We start from the raw sequence: 18,260 nt of genomic DNA on the forward strand, positions 1-18,260 counted from the left end.
CAGATATACAGTATATATACACATATATATATATATATATATATATATATATATATATATATATATATATATATATATATATACATAACTTATATATATATATAGCCTATATATAAAGCTTTGAAATTAACAAAGATATATATAGATATATATATATATATATATATATATATAATATACATATATAATATATATATTTAAATAATATATATATATGTATATATATATACTTACTGAAAGAGAGAAAGAGAGAGAGACTGCCTCTTAAAGAATCCTCATGACTATTGCCGCCGCCGCCGCCGCAGCCGGAGAGGCGGGAGGGGGGGTTGGGGGTCGAGGGCGTTAAATTTGGGGCGCCATTCACTAGGGCCTCGAAGAGTCAGTCAGTCACACCTCCCTCATTATCATTCAGGTTATCGGCGATCCGATCTGGAAGGTAACTCATCCCGCCAGCATTCGGCATCTCGCGGCCGCACTTAATGTACTCACTTTGCTCGGCTAATTTACTTCTGGCCTTCCACCGCCCTTGAAGAATGGGCAGTTTATACCACTGTTTGATCTATGGAAAGGATCTTTACTCTTTCTGAGGGGCTGGAGTGATGGGAGCCATTGGGGGGGAGGGCGCCGGTGGGGAGCGGTTGAGATGAACAGGGGACGTGGGGGTTTTGCTATATGAATGAACCTCTTCTTCACTGAATTAAATATAGAATTTAGGCCAAAGGCCAGGCAGTGGGACCTTGGAGGTCATACAAAGCTGAAACGGAAATTTACAGTAAAAGTTTTGAAAGGTGTAACAGGAGGAAAACCTCGCAGTTGCAATATGAATAAATTCTTAGGAGAAGGTTAAGGAAAGTATGACGAAAAAAAGAGAATATGAAAGGAGGTACAGTAAAAGGAACGAAAGGAGTTGCAGCTGCAAAGGAACTCAAGTAATGCCTGCAGTGTGCCGCATATGGACTGACTAACTGTTCCCGGTAGGTGTATGATTTTACGGAAGTATGTGAATGATATATACTGTTCCCATTAACCAGTATTTAATACTCACAAAAGGGAATAGCGCAGAGCGCTAGAGGGTTTAACGGGCTGTTGATGTCCCATCTGTTCAAGAGTATGAAGCTGCTAATGAGGCGGAAGTTTTCTGCATGAGGTGGTGGGCGGGCTTCATCCACAATTTACTAGGTAAAGTGTGAATGTCGCAGTGATCACTATATTATATTATATTATATATATATGTATATATATATATATATATATATATATATATATATATATATATATATATATATATATATATATATATATACACTAGCGGATCCTGAAAAATTTCTTTAATTGGTTTTTAATTTCTTCCCAATTTTATATTTATTTGTTATTATTATCTAAATCTTCAATATTATTATTTTATCATTATTTTTTTCATTGGGGCCACGTGCCCAGGTGCCGCCCCACTATATACCGCTAGTGTATGTATATATATATATATATATATATATATATATATATATATATATATATATATATATATAAAATACACTAAACTTTTCGCAGGATCCTACCTACCGCATTCACTAATCTCCCTGCTGCTCTTTATCAAATACGGGTAACGTTGGTTATTGCTAATGGAATATCTCTGAGCGTAGTGATTTTAATGGCTTATGGGTGTGTTCGTGGAACTTAGTGCCCATAGAACAAACCCCGGGAATACAGGTAATACTCCTCGGTCAAATACTGAGAAGATATTGAAGAAAGGGCGAAAGGAAGAAGGTACGGGAATTAAGCCTTTTGGAAGGTTCCCCTTTGGGTAATCCCGTGTCAGGAAAATGTCTGTCATTTAGGTGACAAGGTGAACGCGTTTTGCCACAAAGAACTTATCAAGGTTTTTTTTGACAATTTGTTACTTTCATCAATTATGGATTTGAAATATATAAAAATAAAAATCAGGTGACAGGAAAAAGATAAAGTAGAGGATGGCATTTCCGTAACTCATCAAAAAACTGTGGTTTCTCATATTAGTCTGTTCAACAGTTTTTGTCACAATAAGAAATTGTAAATGGTAAATAAATTTATACCGTGAGTGTACCCTCAAATAACGAGGCTCACTTTCAAGACAGAGGAAGGCTGGTACAGACCCGATGGCATATTTCATGTGTGAAAAGCACGCTTACCTAGTGCAATTACCACCTGGCTAAAGCAACTATTCACGGCACTTAAATCTGCACCGTCCATTCGGCCCCAAGCTGCAACCCCTTTTATTCCTTTTACTGTACCTCCGTTCATATTCTCTTTCTTCCATCTTCCTTTCCAACACCTCATCTCCTAACAATTTAATCATAGTACAACTGCGAGGTTTTCCTCCTGTTACACCTTTCACTCCAGTTTACTGTCAATTTCTGTTTCAGCTCTGAATAACTTCATAGGTCCCAGCACTTAAAAAGGTCCACCTGCCACATTTAGCAGCACATATACTCCCATCTATGCAAAACACAACTGAAAGGGCGGGATGTTGACTCAATAACTACTGAGGTCTGGTTGATCAAAAGCGGCTCCACCGGTCTACCAGCACGAGAAAACGACTGAACAGCCATCAGGCAAGGATACTGTCAGTGCGACTGGGTCTGCAGGCGCAGGTTCTCTTCACTGGAAAGTGGTTGACTACTATGCTGCATATGTGCAATGCTTATCGAGGCAAATGGTTATCAACATGTTTGCCAATAAGACTGCAACACTTTAGTGAACTTTTATCTTGAAAGTACTGTAAGTAAAAGCTCATACGATAGGAAACAGCACTGTAAAAACTTATCAACAGATTTCTTTAATTTTGTCAGAAGTGTTACATAAACTTGTCGATTAATATTTCTGGAAGTGAGTCAACAGGGTTGCAAAAGCTATGACATTTTCTTATGTCTATCATCAGGATTGCAATTGCTTATGAAATGATCTCCTACAGCTGCAAGAGTTTATCAGTGGATCTTGCACAATGCCTGTTATCAGGACTGCAATTTTAATCACACGGGTTTCCATACTCTCAACAGAAATGAAAGGCTTAACAGTGCGTTTTACAGTAAGTCTAACACCAGGGTAGGAAAAGAATTGCATTAAGACTTTGTATAAAGTCTGTTAAAACGTAGGAAAAAGATTATCATAGATTTCTTGAGGTGACCAATAAAATATAATGGAACTGTCTTAGTCTCACAGCTAAAATTTCTATAAAGGTTGAAGGGAGTTTGCTCAAAACCCAAATGCTTATTGAAATCAAGATATTTCCTTGTACCAAAAACCTTCGGGGAGGTTTTCATTGAAATTCAAAGGATTGTTGGCTGATTATGGCTTGACAGCCAATCGGCTGTTTTTATGCTGATCGGGTTTTGGATAGGGCCAAGAGAGCTTTACCTGAGCACGCATAAATACCCGCTAACTCTAGCTTCTGTCAAGCATGCATAAATTGCCACAAACTTTAATTCCTTACTTTCAGAAAGCATCCTCAAAGCAAGTATACATTCTCACAAATATTCCATTTTATAACAAGCTACGTGAATTTCTACAAACTCACTATTGTGCAATGCAATACTCAAGCACATTTTAATTCCAACAAACTAACGCCATAATACAAAGCAATCCTCAAGAAACACCAATTCACACAAATTAAACCCACAATACAAAGCAATCTTCAAGCACATCTTAATTCCCTCAAACCAACCCCACAGTATAAAGCAATCCTCAAGCACATCTTAATTCCCTCAAACCAACCCCACAGTATAAAGCAATCCTCAAGCACATCTTAATTCACACAAATTAACTCCACAATACAAAGCAATCCTCAGGCACATCTTAATTCCCTCAAACCAACCCACAATATAAAGCAATCCTAAGCACATCTTAATTCACACAAATTAACCCCACAATGCAAAGCAATCCTCAAGCACATCTTAATTCCCTCAAACCAACCCCACAATACAAAGCAATCCTCAAGCACATCTCAATTCCCACAAACCAACCCCACAATACAAAGCAATCCTAAAGCACATCTAAATTCCCACAAACCAACCCCAAAAAATAATAAAAATAAAACGTTCCATATACAAGATAATAAAAAAAAATCTCAGACCCAAAAGCAATTGAAAAACACCTCCAACCCCAAAAGCAATTATAGAAAAAAAAGCAAGGACAACTCAAATACCAGTGAAAAAAAAAAAATCGAAAAACAAGCAAAAATGATCACAGACACACATTCATTCCTTCTCTCTTGACGGAGCCCCTCCTCCACCCACACCGTCCTCAAAGCATGCCAAAAACCACGTAAAAATAAACACTCCACCTAACCCACCCTACCCCGAAAAGCATCCCCGAAGCATCTCCCACAGAGCCCAAAGGACGACTGCAGAGAAGCCTGCGAGAGGAGGCAGCAACGAGGGAAAGGCCTCGAGAGACCTCAAATGCTTCGAGATATTATCGCGGTCGGGCCGGCACGCGAATTTCGCTTTGCCCCTTTGCCGTGTATTAGGTGGGTCTGATTAGCTCTCAAAGCGCATTTGGGTATAAGTTCCCGTTCCTTCGGATATTTTCTTTTTCTCTCTTTTCTCTAAGGTTTCGTGTTATCGGTGTTTTGTGACTGATTTTATTATTATCATTATTATTATTATTTTTGGTGTTGTTGGAGTCGAATTTTTTTCTGTCCCAATTATTATTATTATTATTATTATTATTATTATTATTATTATTATTATTATTATAGTTGTTGCTGTTGTTGTGGTTTGATTTTTTCTTATGTCGCAAATAGATCACTTTGTAGCGCTTTTTTATGGTTAAAAGATCAAATATATATATATATATATATATATATATATATATATATATATATATATAAATGTACATTTGTAATTATATACAGGTGTGGATCTTGTAACCATTTTTCCTTATAGTAAACTGGTTAGTTGGCCACCTGCAACGCACAGTACATACTTCATCACTAAAAAGCAGTAAGAAATTAATCCAAAACAGTAGTAGTAGTAGTAGTAGTAGTAGTAGTAGTAGTAGTAGTAGTAGTAGTAGTAGTAGTAGTAATCCTGTAATTCATTTCTCGACTCGCAAAGGACTGGCTCGAAGGAAGGATGGGTTCTTAAATGAAAGGTGCAAACAGGAGCTAGAAAAAGTTAAAGAAGAATTGGAAAAATAACCGAGAAAAGATGGATGGGAATGGATGAAATTTAAAAAGGCAGAGGGCAATACAACAAACAACCTGCTGAACATTGCTTGAGGAATACTGTAAGCACTAATTCCCTAAGGAAGCGAGTTGAAGTCACTATTAAGTATGGCAGCCCGCAGGGATATAAAGCCAACAAGGGACAAACCTATTAATCTCCGCCAGTGTTAATTACCACGTATACAAATGACTCCTTGTATGTCACAGGTTTTATTAATACATGTATATATCATTCAATGCCTGCTCAATCTTCAGTACAGAATGTGGACCGGGATATGATAAAATATACCGAAATAAAATTCGGTACGGTCTTAATTTTGTAATCCAGCTACGTTACAGTCTTCATTATTCGAGACTGTTTATCAACAATCGCATAAAAATGCAATAAAGAGAAAACGAAAACAAAAAAATTATCCGTGTAACGGCAGAGGATATCAGTCACATACCAGATCGGTCAAGGAATTTTGGGTGTTTGTTTATACGTGCATTTTGCAGTCTTGCTTAGTCAAGCTTTGACATTTTCCAATCCTCTGTCTAAGAAACTGTTGCGTGGGATTCATTCTCTCTCTCCCCCGCCCCCACCCCCGCCTTTGCGTGCGCTTGTGAATTCATATTAGTTAAGGAATTCGGAATAAAAAGTACAGTGATAAAATCTATTTCAGTGCTACCTTAGCTTTTCGAGCAAAAATGTACAGTCACTTGCACTTCAAATTATATAAAAATTTATACCAATATCCTCAATGGTATTGACGTCATTTTTTAATGACTTTATTCCAAGTATATAAGAATCAAGCCAAATACTGAACTTGGCCTGGCTGTTAATTTTAATCGATACTCAGCTTCGATATATTATGGTAACATAAATACAATCCTGAAAATTGGGGAAGCTCAGTGTCTTGAAAGCAAAAGTATAACCGACTGAAACGTTATGAAAAAATAAACCCGTTTTACATCGAAGGGTTTGGTACCGAGAGAGGCGTATTACCCAAATATTCCAGTAACGGCTGAAGTAAGATGCTCATTTACCTTTTAAAGTAAAAAAAAAAAAAAGCTTGAAAAAATAAGCTGTCCTACTCTCGCTCTCAACTCGACCTCCTCATCCGAGAACACAAGATCCAGACCAGCCCAGCGAGCATACTGGAACATTATACCCTCCCTGCCTACCTTCAACAATGCGTGAATAATGGCCTTATGAGAGATGATAGTTTGCGAGCTGGGCAGAAGGGGCGAAACTCCCACCCTTCGGCAGAGCAAGATCGTCCGTGTGGGCCAAACGTTACCAGCTGCGATGCCAAGTCAGAGTCGCCTAAATTATAGCTCAGGTTTTCCAAAATCTCCCCAGCGATCAACTGACCAACGCAACTTCAGTGGGCATGTGGGCACCTGGAGGGAAGTGGGGTGGATGCCAAAGGATGCTGGAGCTACCCAATTTTGGAATGCAATGGAATATGGAATTTTGGCCGAAGGCCAAGAGCTGGGACCTATGAGGTCATTCAGCGCTGAAAGGAAAATTGAGAGGTGTAACAGGAGGAAAGCCTCGCAGTTCCACTATGATGCAATTGTTAGGAAAGGGTGGAAAGTAAGATGGAAGAAACAGAATATGAACGGAGGTACAGTAAAAGGAATGAAAGGGGTCGCAGCAAGGGACCGAAGGGACGCTGCAAAGAACCTTAAGTAATGCCTACACTGCACCGCATGAGGTGAACCGACGGCACTAGCCCCCTACATAGTCACTTTTATATGATAACTGGGGACAGCCACAGGGGTACTGATCCACCAGGGGAAAGCGAGAGTAGCCACCGGAGCAGTAATTCTTAGGCTCCATTATTTCCTAGAGAAGGTCGGACAACTATCAAGATGCCGCTTCATTGGGGATAAAGTGGGATAATATATATATATATATATATATATATATATATATATATATATATATATATATATATATATATATATATATATATATATATATATATAAAGATGAATGAAAAGATGTGTAGCATTCCTGTAACAGTAATACCGGAAATAAATCACCATTTTTCAGAGACCGGATATTTTCCCATTTTATGTTTCGGAGCATCAACGCCATTTTGTCTTTAATAACGAATATAGTGAAAACAGGAAACCTCTTTTGGCTAAACTTCAGATAAGCATCATGAAATAAAAGTCTTATTGCTCGGTACTTACTTTATTTCCACGGCTGCAAAGTCCTTGCGATGTCCACCAGGTTCCAAACCTGTAGTAGAAAGAAAAGATAAACATCATCATAAAGAACTGAAAAATGCATTAAGGAACTGATTGATAAACTAGAAACCGAGAGATATATCAAGAACCTGACTTAGACATACATTATTATTTAAATACGAAAGAAGCTTAATCATACCAGAATAGAACAGAATAGAATAGAATAGAATCTAGAATTCAGGCCAAAGGCTAAGCGCTTGTTCCTATCACGTCATTCAGCACTGAAAGGAGAATTGATGGTAAGAACGTCTGAAAGGTGCGACGGGAGGAAAACCTCGCAGTTGCACTAGGAAACAATTTTTGGAAGGTTGAAAGTCAGATGGGAGAAAGAGAATATGAACGGAGGTACAGTAAAAGAAATGAGAGAGGTTGCAGCTAGGGGCTGAAGGGACGCCGCAAAGACCCTCAAGTAATGCCTACAGTGCACCACCTGAGGTGCAATGACGGCACTAACCCCCTACGGAATTAATCAGACCAGTGAGTTAAATTTCCAGGCCCTTCGTAGGGATCTGTTCTACAACGACTGGTAAAAATTGAAGCAGAACGAAGTGAGTGAGGTTGGACAGCCAAGTGAGGAGGTATGAAAAAGCGAATTTAAGTATTGGGTTGGGTTAGGGACTTTCATATCTGTATGAAGCTTGCTTTGGACAATTAAATTTTTCTTGCCACTACCTGTGATATATCTGTCCTACATCGCCTATTAACAAAAACTGTACAGCGTAGTTAACCACTTAATCTCACGATTTGGTAAAAGAGCTGAGATACATATTTAATTACAAATATAAATAGCTCTGAGCTAAGCAACATATTCTCACCACATCTTCTGAGTAGTAATCCAAGCAGTGGGGGAGGGGGGGATAGATGGGACTTGTGGCCTAACTCTCAGCGCCCAAGAAATTGCTCCCTTTGTTGAATAGCTCTACACACACACACACACACACACACACACACACACACACACACACACACACACACACATATATATAATCCATTTCCCCAAATTAGGAGATGCTTCCACAGAACACTCGCAAACAAGAGACTTGTTACTATTGTTACTGGCCCTTATACTTCATCTGGATAATCGAAGATGAACCCCTTGTACAAGTCTAAAGAGCTAAGCAACAATGGGTTTAGTTACTGGGTGGCCAGATGACCTACAAGCAAGTAAACATTTTTAAACAATCTTAATGTTAATATGAGCTTCTTTGGCCTTGTACCAGTAAGAAACCATGGCTGAGGCTAGCCTTTGCTTAAAAAAAAATTGGAAATAACTTGCAATAAAAGATTTATTGTTAAAATATCATTTACACCAGGTTTACAGAAAAGGGAACAAGTAAAATTTGTTTATGCAATTTTGTGGCGTCAAAAGCCATAACTAATTATACAATACAGTGTTCACCTTAGAAGTCAGCCACATTCGAAGTCAACACTGCAACACAGAGCAGGAATCGGGAAAGGACATAAACATAACCCGTCACAAAATATTAATGGAAAAGAACTAGGTTATAACATTAACTTACGCTGACAGTTAAGACTGCAATACACAACAGCAACAGGCAAGAGACCAACACAACTGCAACAGCAAAACGTCCAATATGTCTCTGTGGGGCTAATGAGTCTAGGGGTCCACACCAAACCTATTATGTCCGTTATTTAATACGTCACTACACCTATGGGCCACAATTAGGAAAGTACCTGTGCAGGCACAACTAATGGTCAAAATGATGTGACTGACTGAAGCTCTCCGTTAGAATAAACGTGGAATTGAACTGAGTTTAATGTAAAAGGTTTGAAAGTTGTAACAGGAGGAAAATCAATTGTTAGAAGAGGGTGGAAAGTATGATGGAAGAAAGAAAATATGAGAGGAGGTACAGTAAAAGAAACGAAAGGGGTTGCAGCTAGGGGCCGATGGCACGCTGCAAAGAACGTAAGGTAATGCCTACAGGCGGACGGCACTACCTCGCCCCCCTACGTTGACTACACCAATGCAGTGTGGACGGTAACCGACTACCTAGCTTGTGGCGGCGGGAAGAGCAAGCCCCACTATGAAGCCAGTGACAGTAATCAACACGTCAGCCTATACAAACGTTTGCAGTTTTATTGGCATTTTATTAGCCTACGGGTCTGTGTAAACTAAACAGACTCGTAGCTGTCGATGTAATATTGTCTCATGTGGCATTTGATAAAGAATAAACTTGTTTTATTTTTAACAAAACGCCACTGGCCTGGTTTATCCTTATCCTACCGGCAAATATCGTGTTGGCAATATTTCACGTTCATATAATTTTGAGAAACAAAAGACTAGTTATATAGCGTAGTTCATTATGACAGTGATACTTCACTTCATGGGAACAATGAAATAAATCAAGGCTTATAGGTTTTATAAAAGAACGACGTGACAGCAGACCTAACCTCCGGGGCCTAACCTAACATAATGTAGGGACTTGCCTCCATGCACCATACTTTGCTTAATTTAATGGTCAACTCAACTACGGTTAAACTGAGATACTTGTTTTTTCGCAATGAGAGTTTTCACGTATTCGTCCTGATATTTTCAAGAGCAGCCTTATCGTGAAATCTTGTGTATATAAAATTCTTGGGAATACGGAATGTTAGCCTAGGCCTATAATGACCTGTGATCAGTAACTCCGACATATAGCTGATAAAATTCTAACGTCATATCTGAAGCTTAACCGAACAGTGTTGATGTCATCAACAGCACCTCAGTATAAAGTGATTATTATAAATGTTCGATTTTCTCGGTTTAGCCTACTGTCTGTCACCATACCTTTGAATTACCACTATCAAATCTGATATGGCAGTACATACTCACCGATGGCACGGGTATTTGCAAGCATCTTCTTGACGATTTGTGAACACCCATATCTTGTTAAGGAACGTGTACATTATACTGGCTAAGTACAATAACATTCGCTTTGAGTACGCGCGGAAATTCACATTATAAATACTCTAAACCCATTTAAAAAGCCATAACACCAAAGGCACACAATCAACGTAAACCGTCAAACTCAATTTTGCAACCCCAAGCTGGGCTCCTCCACCTAAAATAGTAGTGTCTTCCTACCTAACACTACTGCCTCGCCTTCTTATCTCCTCCTTTTCCGTCTCACTGACTTTCTTCGTATTTATAGATCGTCAATTATACAAGCAAAATCAATTTCGTACTCACTATCGAAAATAAAATGCTTGCAATTGTCTTGTAAAGTGAGATACGCTACTGATATCTCTACTACTCGTCGGCGGGAAACGACAATGTCAACGCGAGACTGTGATATCCGGAGCAACACCTGGTCGGACGCCTTTCGCTGGTGCTCTTTAACTCTCCTGTATCGCCGAGGTCGTAATTGTCATTTGTGCCGATCAGCACCACGATCAAGTAACCGATCGTGCAGTCGTAGATATTATCGTGAAGTAACTGTGTTCAACTTTGTAGATGCAACAGGTAAGATTGGAAAGTGATGCGTCAGGCCAATGGCATTCATTGTACATAGGCCTGATTTATGGGAGCTGCATTGCAGGTAGTTTTAAGATATTTCCCTTACTGACAAATATCTCGGTTATCAAACGTTAACTCTCACAAGTTTGCCTCTTCGATGATGAGTGTAAGTTTTTTGGTAAATGTTTACATACCAGAACAGTGTTGATAAAAGGGGTGTGTCGTCGACGAATGGCGCCATTATGAGGTTGAAGGTGGCATCTTTTAAATACCATATTTGCATTTTTTTTGTAGGCTTTTTCACTTTTGCATTCGGTAACTGGAGAGGTCTCCTTGATTCCGATGTGTTTTACAATTATTAGACTAATATTGGGCCCTAAACACCAATAGAGCATATCCCCTTTAGTACTAGGCTTAGTGTTAAATATGCTTGAGTGGCGAATGCCAGAGATTTTAAGTTCTATACCTCAGGATGTTTGCATGAAAGCATAAATTGCACATGTAATTGCCAGTTACGACCTGAATATATCACACATGAAAGTGTTTAATTTTCTTATACCTAGCCCAAGCACCAGTAGAGCATAGCACCTTAATATCAGTCCAAGTGCTAAATATGCTTAAGTGCCGTAGACCTGAGATTTAAGTTCGAGGCCTCAGGATGACCACATGAAAACATAAACACCATATTTAATTGCCAGTTACATCATGCATATATAACACGTGAGAGTGTTTAATTTTTCGTATACCTTGGCTACTGACATGTTTCGGCCACAGGCGCTTAGTGTTCTGTGGTTAAACTGGATGGTTACCGTTTCTGTGTGCACAGAATGTACGAGTAACTAAGTGCCATAGGTTTCTCTCCTTCAGGATGAGCATAATAAGCACACATCCTTCATTTAGTTGTCACTTACAATATGTATATATCGCTTTTAAACTTGATTAACTAGACTTGCCTCATGATTAGAGCTAGTACTAGGCCATCCTGGTGAACACGTTTTGTCTGTCATTGTCAGTTAAAATATTTCTTGTCATTAGCAAGTGAAATTTCATTCAACTTTGCATATAGCACTTTAGAAAGTGCGGTAGTACGGTAGTTCCGTGTATTTGGAAAATCTAGATACAGATAATTTTGTTTCACCAATATCCTCACTAGTACTAGTGACTAAATTATACCGGTAAAAAGCCTTTCATTTTACTAATAAAAATCTTGAAGGCACTAGTGAAAGCTTCCTCATTGCTAGTGTCGTTTTAAGGGAGATGGAAAATCTTGAAAGAATGCATAGCAGATACCGTGGTACGTTTAAAGGAAACTCGCAGCCGTCTGCTTAAGGGCTGCTCGAAGGATAAGGTAGCCCGGGATAGTACTAGCACAGTCAAAAGAACCGACGTCATTTGCAAGTCTACACTTCCCGACAGTGATTTAGGTAGCACTCTCGCCTCATGATCAATGAACCTCCTTTCCTTCCCGAACCTGTCGAGAGAGAGAGAGAGAGAGAGAGAGAGAGAGAGAGAGAGAGAGAGAGAGACTATCTTATGAATGATTTCGCTCTTGCGGGTTTAGTAAGCAGTGGTGGCTCTAGTGGGGCTCTCTATCGTTGGTATATGTTGACGGAGTACTGAATCTCTCTCTCTCTCTCTCTCTCTCTCTCTCTCTCTCTCTCTCTCTCTCTCTCTCTCTCTCTCTGCAACCCTCCTAGCTCTTGACTAACAACTCTCACGACTAGATACAAAATTCCCCGCTCAAGTCAACGGAGACATGCTGGATTTTAGGGAATGCTCCTATATACGTTACTCATTTTCCTTCTTGGGCACCTAAGCTAGACCGGCTACCGACTACACGACGAGAGAAAGTAGCAGGCGTAAGTGATCAGTATCCTATCATAAAGTATGATAATTAGAACGGGTGGGCCTCGGCGAGGTAATCTGGATCACAAGCGTTGAAACCATACATCAGGCAGTCTCTAATATATATACCGCACGATTCACAGTGTCTTTTGTCCCGCCAACTACAAATTATGCTTACTATACGCTTCCCGAAGTCTTTTTTTTTCTCTCTCCTCTTTCATTATACCTATCTGAAGTTCATGAATCTGTCTGTCTGTCTGACTGTCTCTCATGTCCGATATACATTCCTTGTCTAGCAATGAACTATTAATGCACAAGAAAGGAGGTGAAAACTAGTCAGACTTTGAAAGTCAAGTTCACCCGTTATGCCTTGTAATTAACGCAGTAATTAAGGCTTGATACGCCATTTTGCAGTTGCTTATAGGCCAGGAAGTTAGATTCGTTCTGGTGAAAAGAAGATGCTTTTGTGGAGTAATGCAGTTCAGTTAGTATGGACAGTGGCGCGTTAGTACTAGTGTGGTTAGAATATGCTAATTTTGTCCCGAGCAGTTTGTCAAAGTTGGTTTTGAGTAAGTCCGTTTTGAAATTGTTATTGTGAATTATATATGAATTAAAGATAATGCAGAGATTATCATCATATGTACAAATGTGTTGAATATAGAAAAAATTGCTTTTGTATATTGGAAATCTTGCTTATTCGGTCTTAGTATTGGACTAACGTTTGTGCTGTAAGTGACCCCAAAGTGTGGCGTAGATGAAGCCAACGTGCAATATGAAGGTCTAGTGATCATGATACCAACTTCACCAGCAGGAGGGATAAGATGATGGAGAGCTTTAAATATGTTCCTTTGAGCCCCATCGTGCCCCTGTTTACCACGTGATAAATGTGCAGGGGGATACTCGACTGTGTTAAGTGTCAATCATGTAGGAAAGGCAATGGCTAGTAACTAAATTCCAATAACCGTAAGGAGTACTAAATGATGTTTAGCATCCTCTGAAGGCACCCTGCTAATGGAAACGTCTGTGGCCGGTATATACATACTGTACATAAAGTGCACTCGTATAGCCTATATATATGTGTGTGTATATATATATGTATATATATAAACAATACAACGTTCATTGTGGTATTCCTACATTTAACACTGAATCATGGATTGACCCAGTGCAGAAAACTTTTCCAACATTAACCACTTCATACACCTACACAGAAGAAAGAATCAGCCAACCGTCAACTCGCCCCCTCCCTCCTCACCACACATACACAGCGCCTTTCAATCCTACTTTGCACGTATTCACCGACGCGGGGCTTGGATATTACAGCCCCGGCATTGGTCTAGTATTCACAAAGTTGTCCTTTCCTCCCTCCGTACACTTTCCGAATCGAACATTTTTCACATAACCTCTCGTCGTCCGATCTCTTTACAAGACAGTTCTCTGGCATCAGGCCCCGGGTTTCAAGGCTTGAAATCTTACTATTTTCTTTTTGATAATTAAAAAAAAAATAAGTTATAACAGCCGTTATTGTTAATGAGCCCCAGAAACAGTTTACTCTGAGTCAGTGTTTTTTAAAAGGTAAATGAACTGATATTTTGTAAAGATGAAAGGATCAAAATGATTAAAAGCTGGATTTAAGAATATTCATTGCGCACTTGGGTACTTACTGAGGTCAGTATAATTACTGATCATTTACTTATATACAATTGTGATTGGAAAAATCATTTCAGTGACCATGTAGAATAAGAACAAATCCCAAGGCTTATCCAGAGCTCTGAAAACCATCATAAACATCGTTTTTCTACCTTTGCCGTGTGACCATTCTGCGCCGTTCTTATCTCATTGTTATTGATTTATTCTTATAATTGTACAAGGAGTGCTAGTCATTATAAAAGAATTTTCATTAGGAATATGACGGTCATTCATTTAAAATTGTTCGAATGTGAATTTTGATAATACTGGGCAACAGAAAAATGCAGAGATTTTTAATTTTTGTTATAAATAAAAAACTGTTCGCTGTTTAAGTTATTCGGTATACATTGGTGTATATTTTGATTAATACTTATCACCTAGTATAACACTTATGTTATATATACATATATATATATATATATATATATATATATATATATATATATATATATATTATATATAAATATTATATACACATTATAAATATAAATATATATATATATATATATATATATATATATATACTGTATGTGTGTGTATATATATATATATATACATATACTATATGTGTATATATATATATATATATATATATATATATATATATTATATATATATATATATATATAGTGCATGTCATATGCATGTAATCACATGGCATAAATAAATGAGCCACAGTTGTTATGACGTTATAATTTTAGCCTCGTAGTTTTAATAGGTTGTTAGAGATAAGTTCTGGGCCTTTCCTTAGATAGCACTACTGATTGTTCCGAGTCACCTGGTGATTACATCCACTCCTGAAATCAAGTTTGACGTTGCAACAGACATGCATTTATGCGTAAACATAAATATATTCATATTCACCTCTACAATGTATGATGCATTACTGACTGGTTAATTTCCTAAATCATTTCATATTTAAATAACAGGAGTCAATAGGTTTGAGTAGTTTTAGTTATTTGTTTTACAGGACTGTGTCATTATAAACATTTCCTTTTTTAAAACCACTTTTTATCGTCTGTTTCCAGGTATTAGGTGTTCAGCTACTATCGTTCCTTCTGGTAGCATGAAAACTCAGCCTCTCTCCAACCTCTGAATGAGGAGACCTGATGGTAAGTTTATTATCGCGAAGTTAGCAATGTTTTGCGAAACCTTTAAGGGAATGACCACCAATTTAATGTATCAGAATATGGCATAAAGATTTATATATCAGGGTAACACTAGTACGTTACATCAACTATTCCGAATTTAAAATTCCTTATTCATCAAGAGGAACTGGGTGTTAAGTAGACCAATGTAGTGCATGTGAAAACACTTGTATATATTATATACATGCATGTTTAATTTTCACATGCACTACATTGTTATACCTAACATCCAGTTTCTCTTGATGAACAAGGAATTTTACATTCGGAATAGTTGATGTAACGTGCTATTGCTATCCTGATATGTTCTTCATTTTATGTATTGGGAGGTATACTATGTTCTTTGTTATATGTAATGCGTCACTTTCATCTATATTCAGTAAGGACATCACTTCAGAATGTTGGATTAACAGTATTGTAAAGTAAATGATTTCCTCAGTGGGAGGAAGGACCTTGAACTTTTTTTTTTTTTTTTTAAGAATTAACCTTCTCTCGTTATCCAGCTCGTTAATTCTCTCTTTTTCTTTTCAGATCCTGTCTCCAGGAGGTAAGTGATTTTATACCATAGTGCTATTGGAGTTTCCATAAGGCTGTTACTTTGGCATGGGCATTTAGTGGCTCTGTTGTTTTTACCTGAATTGCATTTTTGGTCTTTAGTGCTGAGAAAAATACCAAAAACTCTGCTAGTAATAAAGACTGGAAATGATAAATCACCCTACAGCTTTGTGAGGCTTTTGACAAATATAAAAACTTTGCTGGTAATAAAGCTTTGGAAATGATACACCACTCTAGGTTTTGGTAAAATGAGGCTTTTGGTGATATACCAGACTTTGCTGGAATGGGGCTTTCAAATGATACTCTAGGTTTTGGTAAAATGAAGCTTCTGATGATACACCAGACTTTGCTAGAATTGGGCTTTAAAATGATACTCTAGGCTTTGGTAAAATGAGGCTTCTGATGATACACCAGACTTTGCTAGAATAAATCTTTTGATAGTACATGTGATTTTGGTAAGGTACGAGCCTTTTGGTTGTGTACCAAGCTAGAGGACTGAGGGTTTTAGTGATGCATCATACTTGGATAGAATAAGGCTTTTGGCAAAGCATCAGACTTGGTCAGAATAAAGCCTGATGTAAAATCAGTCTTTGTTAAGGTAAATTGCGCTCAGTCGCTTTATATTTGCTTTTTCTGTATCAGTGTACGTTATCCCAATATGTGTTGCTTTGAGTTTTATTTGCTTTATTGTTGCGAATTAACATACTTTATGCTGTGTGTAATTTTTCATTGTTATATGTTATTGATGCTTTACGATGTGCATGTATATGTTTGCTTCTTCTAATATGCTTTGTTTTACTAATTAATGGCTAATTCTGAATTATGTATTATATATCTGTTATGTGTATTGATTTGTTTTGTGACGTGTATCTGGTGTTGCATAAGTTGTCGATATTTCTTTGTAGTTGTATTGAAGGCTCCAATAGCACGTGGTATAAACAAGGCTATTCAGAAGGACGGGTATAAGACCATATCGATTGATCACTTTGACAATATGTATATATAAACAAGTATCGTAAAGGTAATATTTTTCATAAATTTAATGTGCTAAAAATCCGTACAAGCACTACAAAGGTCAAGCATGCTTTGTCAGATTCAATTAGCTTTCTGTACCCCCTTTTGTTTTGCTCAAATCTATGTCGTGAATAACAGTACAGCTCAGTGAAAATAGTGAAATTTCTATTAGTTGGTCAAAATGTTTAGGGGATTTATTAAAAGATCTAAAACCTATCATTTGATTAATGGCTAGAGTTTCTGTATCATGTACAAAGTGATTGGTTTCCCTTTTTGAAAGAGCGAGTCCTTGAAATCCGAAAAAACTAAGAAACTTAAGAAGTTCCTTCTGTAATTAAATGAAAATTTATTGTATCAATAACGAAACCTGATAAGATAAGGTGTTCTTTGATCGTTTTCCTTTTGAATTTAAAAGCAGAATCCCAATTGTCCTTCTGAATAGCCCAATAAATCTTCATTTACATCTATACGGACTCGTACAAGGTATGTGCATCTTTTATTTACTTTTTGAAAATTGAATTCTGTTCCGAACGAATTTCTTTTTGGCTTTTATCAGACAACTGGTGGGTTCGCGGGTATCATTTACAGTAAAAAAATGTTATTTGCCACTTTATGCGCGAGTTTTTCGTCAGGTCATAAACAAGATCTGTTGCTGCGTGTTCATGACTTGGAAATTTTCCCATTTTACGTTATACTGTACATACACATTAGTCTGCGGGGTATTACACTAGTTCCGTGTATATATATATATATATATATATATATATATATATATATATATATATATATATATATTATATATATATTTATATATATTTATTTATATAGTATATGCATTTATATTTATATATATGTATATATTTGTATATGTATGTATATATATTTGTATATATATATTATATATATATATGTATTATATATATATATATATATATATATATATATATATATGTATACATATACATACACATACAGTACAGACACGAGCTTTTACAAGTGTTTTATATATAATATATGTTTTATATATATATATATATATATATATATATATATATATATATATATATATATATATATATATATATATATATATATATATATATATACTATATAT

The 18,260-nt window shown here is 37.2% G+C and overlaps 2 long non-coding RNA genes across 2 annotated transcripts in view; one reads left to right on the forward strand and one right to left on the reverse strand.

Annotated features, from left to right (window-relative positions):
• The window catches only part of LOC136830040 (uncharacterized), a 19,471-nt gene extending 8,896 nt beyond the window's left edge, over nucleotides 1–10,575 (reverse strand). The window contains exons 1-2 of the long non-coding RNA XR_010850539.1: nucleotides 10,275–10,575; nucleotides 7,385–7,433 (exon numbers count right to left, since the gene is read on the reverse strand). This is a non-coding gene — a long non-coding RNA (uncharacterized lncRNA). The remainder of the gene's footprint in view (nucleotides 1–7,384; nucleotides 7,434–10,274) is intronic.
• A 60-nt stretch (nucleotides 10,576–10,635) lies between these two features.
• On the forward strand, nucleotides 10,636–16,209 carry LOC136830041 (uncharacterized). Its single transcript, XR_010850540.1, has 3 exons — nucleotides 10,636–10,904; nucleotides 15,461–15,544; nucleotides 16,109–16,209. It is a non-coding gene; the product is annotated as an uncharacterized lncRNA (long non-coding RNA).
• The last annotated feature ends 2,051 nt before the right edge of the window (nucleotides 16,210–18,260 follow it).

This window comes from Macrobrachium rosenbergii, chromosome 46 (assembly GCF_040412425.1).
Source record: "Macrobrachium rosenbergii isolate ZJJX-2024 chromosome 46, ASM4041242v1, whole genome shotgun sequence".
NCBI classification, from domain to species: domain Eukaryota; kingdom Metazoa; phylum Arthropoda; class Malacostraca; order Decapoda; family Palaemonidae; genus Macrobrachium; species Macrobrachium rosenbergii.